The following is an 8,722-nucleotide window of genomic DNA, read 5'->3' as shown; positions in this document are numbered from 1 at the left end:
CGTGATCCCCTGCACCCACCCGTGCTTCACCACCGCTTCCCCGCCGAAGAACCGGGCCAACGACGGAGAGGGATTCTGAGAGCACCTAGAGGGGGGGTGAATAGGTGATCCTGTGAAACTTAAACTTATAGCCACAAAAACTTGTTAAGTGTTAGCCCGATAATCGCCAAGTGGCTAGATAGGAATCCTCAACAAAATACAATAACCAACAAAGATCAATCACAGAGATGACACGGTGGTTATCCCGTGGTTCGGCCAAGACCAACGCTTGCCTACTCCACGTTGTGGCGTCCCAACGGACGAGGGTTGCAATCAACCCCTCTCAAGCGGTCCAAAGACCCACTTGAATACCACGGTGTTTTGCTTTGCTTATCTTTATCCCACTTGCGAGGAATCTCCACAAATTGGAGTCTCTCGCCCTTACACTTAAGGTTCACAAAGAAGCACGGAGTAAGGGAGGGAAGCAACACACACAAATCCACAGCAAAATGCGCAAACACACGGCCAAGAATCGAGCTCAAAAGACTATCTCAAAGTTCTCACTAGAACGGAGCTCGAATCACTGAGAATGACAAACGGATGCGCAAAGACTGAGTGTGGATGATCAAGAATGCTCTAAGGTTGCTTGGTGTACTCCTCCATGCGCCTAGGGGTCTCTTTTATAGCCCCAAGGCAGCTAGGAGCCGTTGAGAGCAATTCTGGAAGGCTGATCTTGCCTTCTGTCATCGGGCGCACCGGACAGTCCGGTGCACACCGGACACTGTCCGGTGCCCGATCTCCTTCCTAAAATGGCGCAGCCGACCGTTGCAGATCTGGGAGCCGTTGGCGCACCGGACATGTCCGGTGCACACCGGACAGTCCGGTGCCCCCTTCCGACCGTTGGCTCGGCCACGTGTCGCGCGCGGATTCCGCGGCCGACCGTCGGCCCAGCCGACCGTTGGCTCACCGGACAGTCCGGTGCACACCGGACAGTCCGGTGAATTTTAGCCGTGCGCCTTCGGCGAATTCCCGAGAGCGGCCACTTCACGCCGAGTCAGCCTGGCGCACCGGACACTGTCCGGTGCACCACCGGACAGTCCGGTGACCCACCGGACAGTCCGGTGCTCCCAGACTCAGCAGATTCTTGGCTGCTCGAGCCAAGACATTTTCAATTGGATTTTTCCTGTTTCCAGCACTTAGACACAATACATTAGTCCATAAAACAATGTACTAAGTCTGAGAAACATACCTTAATTCTTGATTTGTACTTTGTCCACCTTTTTACACTTAGGCACTTGTGTTGGCACTCAATCACCAAAATACTTAGAAATGGCCCAAGGGCACATTTCCCTTTCAATCTCCCCCTTTTTGGTGATTTATGCCAACACAACATAAAGCAACTAGAATAAGTGCAAAATCACTTCGAATAAAACTCAAATTTATTTTGATTCATTTTTGGCATATATGGATCATCCTTTGCCACCACTTGGTTTGTTTTTGCAAATCAAACTCAAATCTCTATCTCTAAGTCAAACACACATGTTGAAGCATAAAGAGAGTCATTCCAAAAGAGATTGATCAAAGATTTTCAAAAACTCCCCCTATTTCCCATAATCAACACTTCTCCCCCACAAGAGGCCAACTTTTGACAAAAAAGACAATGCAAAAGCTCTATTCTGACAAAAGAGACAATGCAAGAGTTTTGACAAACCAAAAGCTCTATTCTACTATTTTCAAAATTTCTCAAGTGGTAGCTGATCCATCTATTGCTTTGGCCTTTATTTTCTCCCCCTTTGGCATCAAGCACCAAAACGGGATCAATCTTGGCCCGATAACCCCATTGCCTCACCAAAATCTTCAATTAAGAGCAAATGGCAATAAGAGTTCATGAGATGAACTTGGAATAAGTTGCCCTTTCATCGGAGTGCAGTGGAAGTCTTTCATGGTCCAAGTCCACCTTTTCCCTTTCAATTCTCCTTCGAGACTAAATCAAGTAAACTCAAGCATATGGTTAGTCTCAAAGGGTCAAGTTGTAACACAACTCCCCCTAAATATGTGCATTACTTACACAAGGACTTGTGAGGTCCAGGGAATGTTTGTACAACTTGAGCACCACAATAAGCAACAAAATGCAGAATGAACATGATCAAAGGCATAAACATATGTATGCTGCAATTCAATCCAAGTTCCGCGAATCTAAGACATTTAGCTCACTACGCAGCCTGCAAAAGGTCTTCTCATCTAGAGGCTTGGTAAAGATATCGGCTAGCTGGTTCTCGGTGCTAACATGAAACACTTCGATATCTCCCTTTTGCTGGTGGTCTCTCAAAAAGTGATGTCGGATGTCTATGTGCTTTGTGCGGCTGTGTTCAACAGGATTTTCCGCCATGCGGATAGCACTCTCATTATCACATAGGAGTGGGACTTTGCTCAGATTGTAGCCAAAGTCCCGGAGGGTTTGCCTCATCCAAAGTAGTTGCGCGCAACACTGTCCTGCGGCAACATACTCGGCCTCAGCGGTGGATAGGGCAACGGAGGTTTGTTTCTTAGAGTTCCATGACACCAGGGACCTTCCTAAGAATTGGCACGTCCCTGATGTACTCTTCCTATCGACCTTACATCCAGCATAGTCGGAATCTGAGTATCCAACCAAGTCAAAGGTAGACCCTTTTGGATACCAGAGCCCGAAGCAAGGCGTAGCAACCAAATATCTTAGAATTCGCTTCACCGCCACTAAGTGACACTCCTTAGGATCGGATTGAAATCTAGCACACATGCATACGCTAAGCATAATATCCGGTCTACTAGCACATAAATAAAGTAGAGACCCTATCATTGACCGGTATGCTTTTTGATCAACGGACTTACCTCCTTTGTTGAGGTCGGTATGTCCGTCGGTCCCCATCGGAGTCTTTGCGGGCTTGGCGTCCTTCATCCCAAACCGCTTTAGCAGATCTTGCGTGTACTTCGTTTGGGAGATGAAGGTGCCGTCCTTGAGTTGCTTCACTTGGAACCCAAGGAAATAGTTCAACTCGCCCATCATCGACATCTCGAATTTCTGCATCATTACCCTGCTAAACTCTTCACAAGACTTTTGGTTAGTAGAACCAAATATTATGTCATCGACATAAATTTGGCACACAAACAAATCACCATCACATGTCTTAGTAAAGAGAGTTGGATCGGCTTTCCCAACCTTGAAAGCATTAACAATTAGAAAGTCTCTAAGGCATTCATACCATGCTCTTGGGGCTTGCTTAAGTCCATAGAGCGCCTTAGAGAGCTTACACACGTGGTCGGGGTACCGTTCATCCTCGAAGCCAGGGGGTTGCTCCACGTACACCTCCTCCTTGATTGGCCCGTTGAGGAAAGCGCTCTTCACATCCATTTGGTACAACCTGAAAGAATGGTGAGCGGCATATGCTAGCAAGATACGAATTGATTCTAGCCTCGCCACAGGAGCAAAAGTCTCCTCAAAGTCCAAACCTGCGACTTGGGCATAACCTTTTGCCACAAGTCGAGCCTTGTTCCTCGTCACCACCCCGTGCTCGTCCTGTTTGTTACGGAACACCCACTTGGTTCCCACAACATTTTGCTTGGGACGAGGCACCAGTGTCCAAACTTCATTGCGCTTGAAGTTGTTGAGCTCCTCCTGCATGGCCACCACCCAGTCCCGATCTAGCAAGGCCTCCTCTACCCTGAAAGGCTCAATAGAAGAGACAAAGGAGTAATGCTCACAAAAATTAACTAATCGAGATCGAGTTGTTACTCCCTTGCTAATATCACCCAGAATTTGATCGACGGGATGATTCCTTTGAATCATCGCTCGAACTTGGGTTGGAGGTGCCGGTTGCGCTTCTTCCTCCATCACATGATCATCTTGTGCTCCCCCTTGATCACACGCCTCCTGTTGATGAACCTGTTCATCGTCTTGAGTTGGGGGATGCACCGTTGTTGAGGAAGAAGGTTGATCTCGTTCATCTTCTTCCTGTGGCCGCACTTCTCCAATCGCCATGGTTCGTATAGCGGCCGTCGGAACATCTTCTTCATCTACATCATCACAATCAACAACTTGCTCTCTTGGAGAGCCATTAGTCTCATCAAATACAACGTCGCTAGAGACTTCAACCAAACCCGATGATTTGTTGAAGACTCTATACGCCTTTGTATTTGAGTCATAACCTAACAAAAACCCTTCTACAGCTTTGGGAGCAAACTTAGAATTTCTACCCTTCTTCACTAGAATGTAGCATTTGCTCCCAAATACACGAAAGTAAGATACATTGGGTTTGTTACCGGTTAGAAGCTCATAGGACGTCTTCTTGAGGAGGCGGTGAAGGTAGACCCTGTTGATGGCGTGACAAGCCGTGTTCACGGCTTCCGACCAAAAGCACTCGGGGGTCTTGAACTCTCCAAGCATTGTCCTCGCCATATCAATGAGTGTCCTGTTTTTCCTCTCTACCACACCATTTTGCTGTGGTGTGTAGGGAGCAGAGAACTCGTGCTTGATCCCCTCCTCCTCAAGAAACTCCTCCACTTGAAGGTTCTTGAACTCGGACCCGTTGTCGCTCCTTATCTTCTTCACCTTGAGCTCAAACTCATTTTGAGCTCTCCTGAGGAAGCGCTTGAGGGTCCCTTGGGTTTCAGACTTATCCTGCAAAAAGAATACCCAAGTGAAGCGGGAAAAATCATTAACAATAACTAAACCATACTTACTTCCTCCTATGCTCAGATAGGCGACGGGTCCGAAGAGGTCCATATGTAGCAGCTCCAGAGGTCTTGATGTTGTCATCACATTTTTGGTATGATGAGAGCCTCCCACTTGTTTCCCTGCTTGACAAGCTGCACAAGGTCTATCTTTTTCGAAATGAACATTGGTTAGCCCTATCACGTGTTCTCCCTTTAGAAGCTTGTGAAGGTTCTTCATCCCCACATGTGCTAAGCGGCGATGCCACAACCAGCCCATGCAAGTCTTAGCCATTAAGCATGCATCTAGACCGGCCTCTTCTTTTGCAAAATCAACTAAATAAAGTTTGCCGTCTAATACACCCTTAAAAGCTAGTGAACCATCACTTCTAAAGACAGACACATCTACATTTGTAAATAGACAGTTATATCCCATATTGCATAATTGACTAACCGATAGCAAATTATATCCAAGAGACTCTACTAAAAACACATTAGAGATAGAGTGCTCATTAGAAATTGCAATTTTACCTAACCCTTTTACCTTGCCTTGATTCCCATCACCGAATATAATTGAATCTTGGGAATCCTTGTTCTTGACGTAGGAGGTGAACATCTTCTTCTCCCCCGTCATATGGTTTGTGCATCCACTGTCGATAATCCAGCTTGAACCCCCGGATGCATAAACCTGCAAGGCAAATTTAGGCTTGGGACTTAGGTACCCAACTCTTGTTGGGTCCTACAAGGTTAGTGCAAATATCCTTAGGGACCCAAATGCAAGTTTTGTCTCCCTTGCATTTTGCCCCTAACTTCCTGGCAACAATTTTCCTATCCTTTCTACAAATAGCAAAGGAAGCATTTAAAGCACAATAAATTGTAGAGGGTTCATTCACTACTTTCCTAGGAGTATGGATAATATTCTTTCTAGGCACATGATGAATAGCATTTCTCCTAGACATATTTCTACCATGCATGTAGGAAGAACTAGAAGCAAACATGGCATGAGAGTCAAAATCATCATAAGCATTATAACTCCTATAAGCATTTCTAGTTTGTCTCCTATCATGATACATAAAAGCATGGTTCTTTTTAGCAGTACCAGCCATAGGGGCCTTCCCTTTCTCCTTGGCGGGAATGGGAGCCTTATGGCTTGTTAAGTTCTTGGCTTCCCTCTTGAAGCCAAGTCCATCCTTAATTGAGGGGTGTCTACCAATCGTGTAGGCATCCCTTGCAAATTTTAGCTTATCGAAATCATTCTTGCTAGTCTTAAGTTGAGCATTAAGACTAGCCAACTCATCATTAAGCTTGGAAATTGAAACTAGGTGTTCACTACAAGCATCAATGTCAAAATCTTTACACCTAGTACAAATTACAACATGTTCTACACAAGAATTAGATTTATTTGCTACTTCTAATTTAGCATTTAAATCATTGTTGACACTTTTTAAAGTAGAAATGGTTTCATGACAAGTAGATAGTTCAAAAGAAAGCATTCCATTTCTCTTAATCTCTAATGCAAGTGATTTTTGTGCTTCTACAAATTTGTCATGTTCTTCATACAACAAATCCTGTTGCTTTTCTAAAAGCCTATTCTTATCATTCAAGGCATCAATCAATTCATTAATTTTATCTATCTTAGATCTATCTAAGCCCTTGAACAAGCATGAATAATCTATGTCATCATCATCACTAGATTCATTATCACTAGAAGAAGCATAAGTGGAGTCTTGAGTACTCACCTTCTTCTCCCTTGCCATAAGGCATGTGTGATGCTCGTTGGGGAAGAGGAATGACTTGTTGAAGGCGGTGGCGGCGAGTCCTTCATTGTCGGAGTCGGAAGAGGAGCAGTCCGAGTCCCACTCCTTGCCTAGATGCGCCTCGCCCTTTGCCTTCTTATAGTTCTTCTTCTTCTCCCTCTTGTTCCCTTGATCCTGATCACTATCATTGTCGGGACAGTTAGCAATAAAATGACCAAGCTTACCACACTTGAAGCATGAGCGTTTCCCCTTTGTCTTGGTCTTGCTTGGTTGCCCATTGCGGCCTTTTAGTGCCGTCTTGAATCTCTTGATGATGAGAGCCATCTCTTCATCATTAAGTCCGGCCGCTTCAATTTGTGCCACCTTGCTAGGTAGCGTTTCCTTGCTTCTTGTTGCCTTGAGAGCAAGAGGTTGAGGCTCATTGATTGGACCGTTTAGAGCGTCGTCGACGTATCTCGCCTCCTTGATCATCATCCGCCCGCTTACGAATTTCCCGAGTACCTCCTCGGGCGTCATCATCGTGTACCTGGGATTATCACGAATATTGTTTACGAGATGAGGATCAAGAACGGTAAAGGACCTTAGCATTAGGCGAACGACGTCGTGGTCCGTCCATCGAGTGCTTCCGTAGCTCCTTATTTTGTTGATAAGGGTCTTGAGCCGGTTGTAAGTTTGGGTTGGCTCCTCTCCCCTTATCATTGCGAATCGTCCAAGCTCGCCCTCCACCAATTCCATTTTAGTGAGCATGGTGATGTCGTTCCCCTCGTGAGAGATTTTGAGGGTGTCCCATATCTGCTTGGCGTTGTCCAAGCCGCTCACCTTATTGTACTCTTCCCTGCACAAAGATGCTAATAGAACAGTAGTAGCTTGTGCATTTCTATGGATTTGTTCATTTATAAGCATAGGGCTATCCGAGCTATCAAATTTCATTCCATTCTCTACAATCTCCCATATGCTTGGATGGAGAGAGAATAAGTGACTACGCATTTTGTGACTCCAAAATCCGTAGTCTTCCCCATCGAAGTGTGGAGGTTTGCCAAGAGGAATGGAAAGCAAATGCGAATTCGAACTATGTGGAATACGAGAATAATCAAATGAAAAGTTCGAATTGACCGTCTTCCTGTAGTCGTTGTCGTCGTCCTTTTGGGAAGAGGTAGACTCATCGCTATCGTCGTAGTAGACGATCTCCTTGATGCGCCTTGTCTTCTTCTTCTTCCCGTCTTTGTGCTTGTGGCCCGAGCCCGAGTCAGTAGGCTTGTCATCCTTCGGCTCGTTGACGAAGGACTCCTTCTCCTTGTCGTTGATCACGATTCCCTTCCCCTTAGGATCCATCTCTTCGGGCGATTAGTCCCTTCTTGAAGAGAACGGCTCCGATACCAATTGAGAGCACCTAGAGGGGGGGTGAATAGGTGATCCTGTGAAACTTAAACTTATAGCCACAAAAACTTGTTAAGTGTTAGCCCGATAATCGCCAAGTGGCTAGATAGGAATCCTCAACAAAATACAATAACCAACAAAGATCAATCACAGAGATGACACGGTGGTTATCCCGTGGTTCGGCCAAGACCAACGCTTGCCTACTCCACGTTGTGGCGTCCCAACGGACGAGGGTTGCAATCAACCCCTCTCAAGCGGTCCAAAGACCCACTTGAATACCACGGTGTTTTGCTTTGCTTATCTTTATCCCACTTGCGAGGAATCTCCACAAATTGGAGTCTCTCGCCCTTACACTTAAGGTTCACAAAGAAGCACGGAGTAAGGGAGGGAAGCAACACACACAAATCCACAGCAAAATGCGCAAACACACGGCCAAGAATCGAGCTCAAAAGACTATCTCAAAGTTCTCACTAGAACGGAGCTCGAATCACTGAGAATGACAAACGGATGTGCAAAGACTGAGTGTGGATGATCAAGAATGCTCTAAGGTTGCTTGGTGTACTCCTCCATGCGCCTAGGGGTCTCTTTTATAGCCCCAAGGCAGCTAGGAGCCGTTGAGAGCAATTCTGGAAGGCTGATCTTGCCTTCTGTCATCGGGCGCACCGGACAGTCCGGTGCACACCGGACACTGTCCGGTGCCCGATTTCCTTCCTAAAATAGCGCAGCCGACCGTTGTAGATCTGGGAGCCGTTGGCGCACCGGACATGTCCGGTGCACACCGGACAGTCCGGTGCCCCCTTCCGACCGTTGGCTCGGCCACGTGTCGCGCGCGGATTCCGCGGCCGACCGTTGGCCCGGCTGACCGTTGGCTCACCGGACAGTCCGGTGAATTTTAGCCGTACGCCTTCGGCGAATTCCCGAGA

The sequence above is a fragment of the Zea mays genome, chromosome 10 (genome assembly GCF_902167145.1).
Source record: "Zea mays cultivar B73 chromosome 10, Zm-B73-REFERENCE-NAM-5.0, whole genome shotgun sequence".
Classification (NCBI taxonomy): domain Eukaryota; kingdom Viridiplantae; phylum Streptophyta; class Magnoliopsida; order Poales; family Poaceae; genus Zea; species Zea mays.
The sequence above is the reverse complement of the archived record's forward strand: the minus strand, read 5'-3'. Positions refer to the sequence as shown.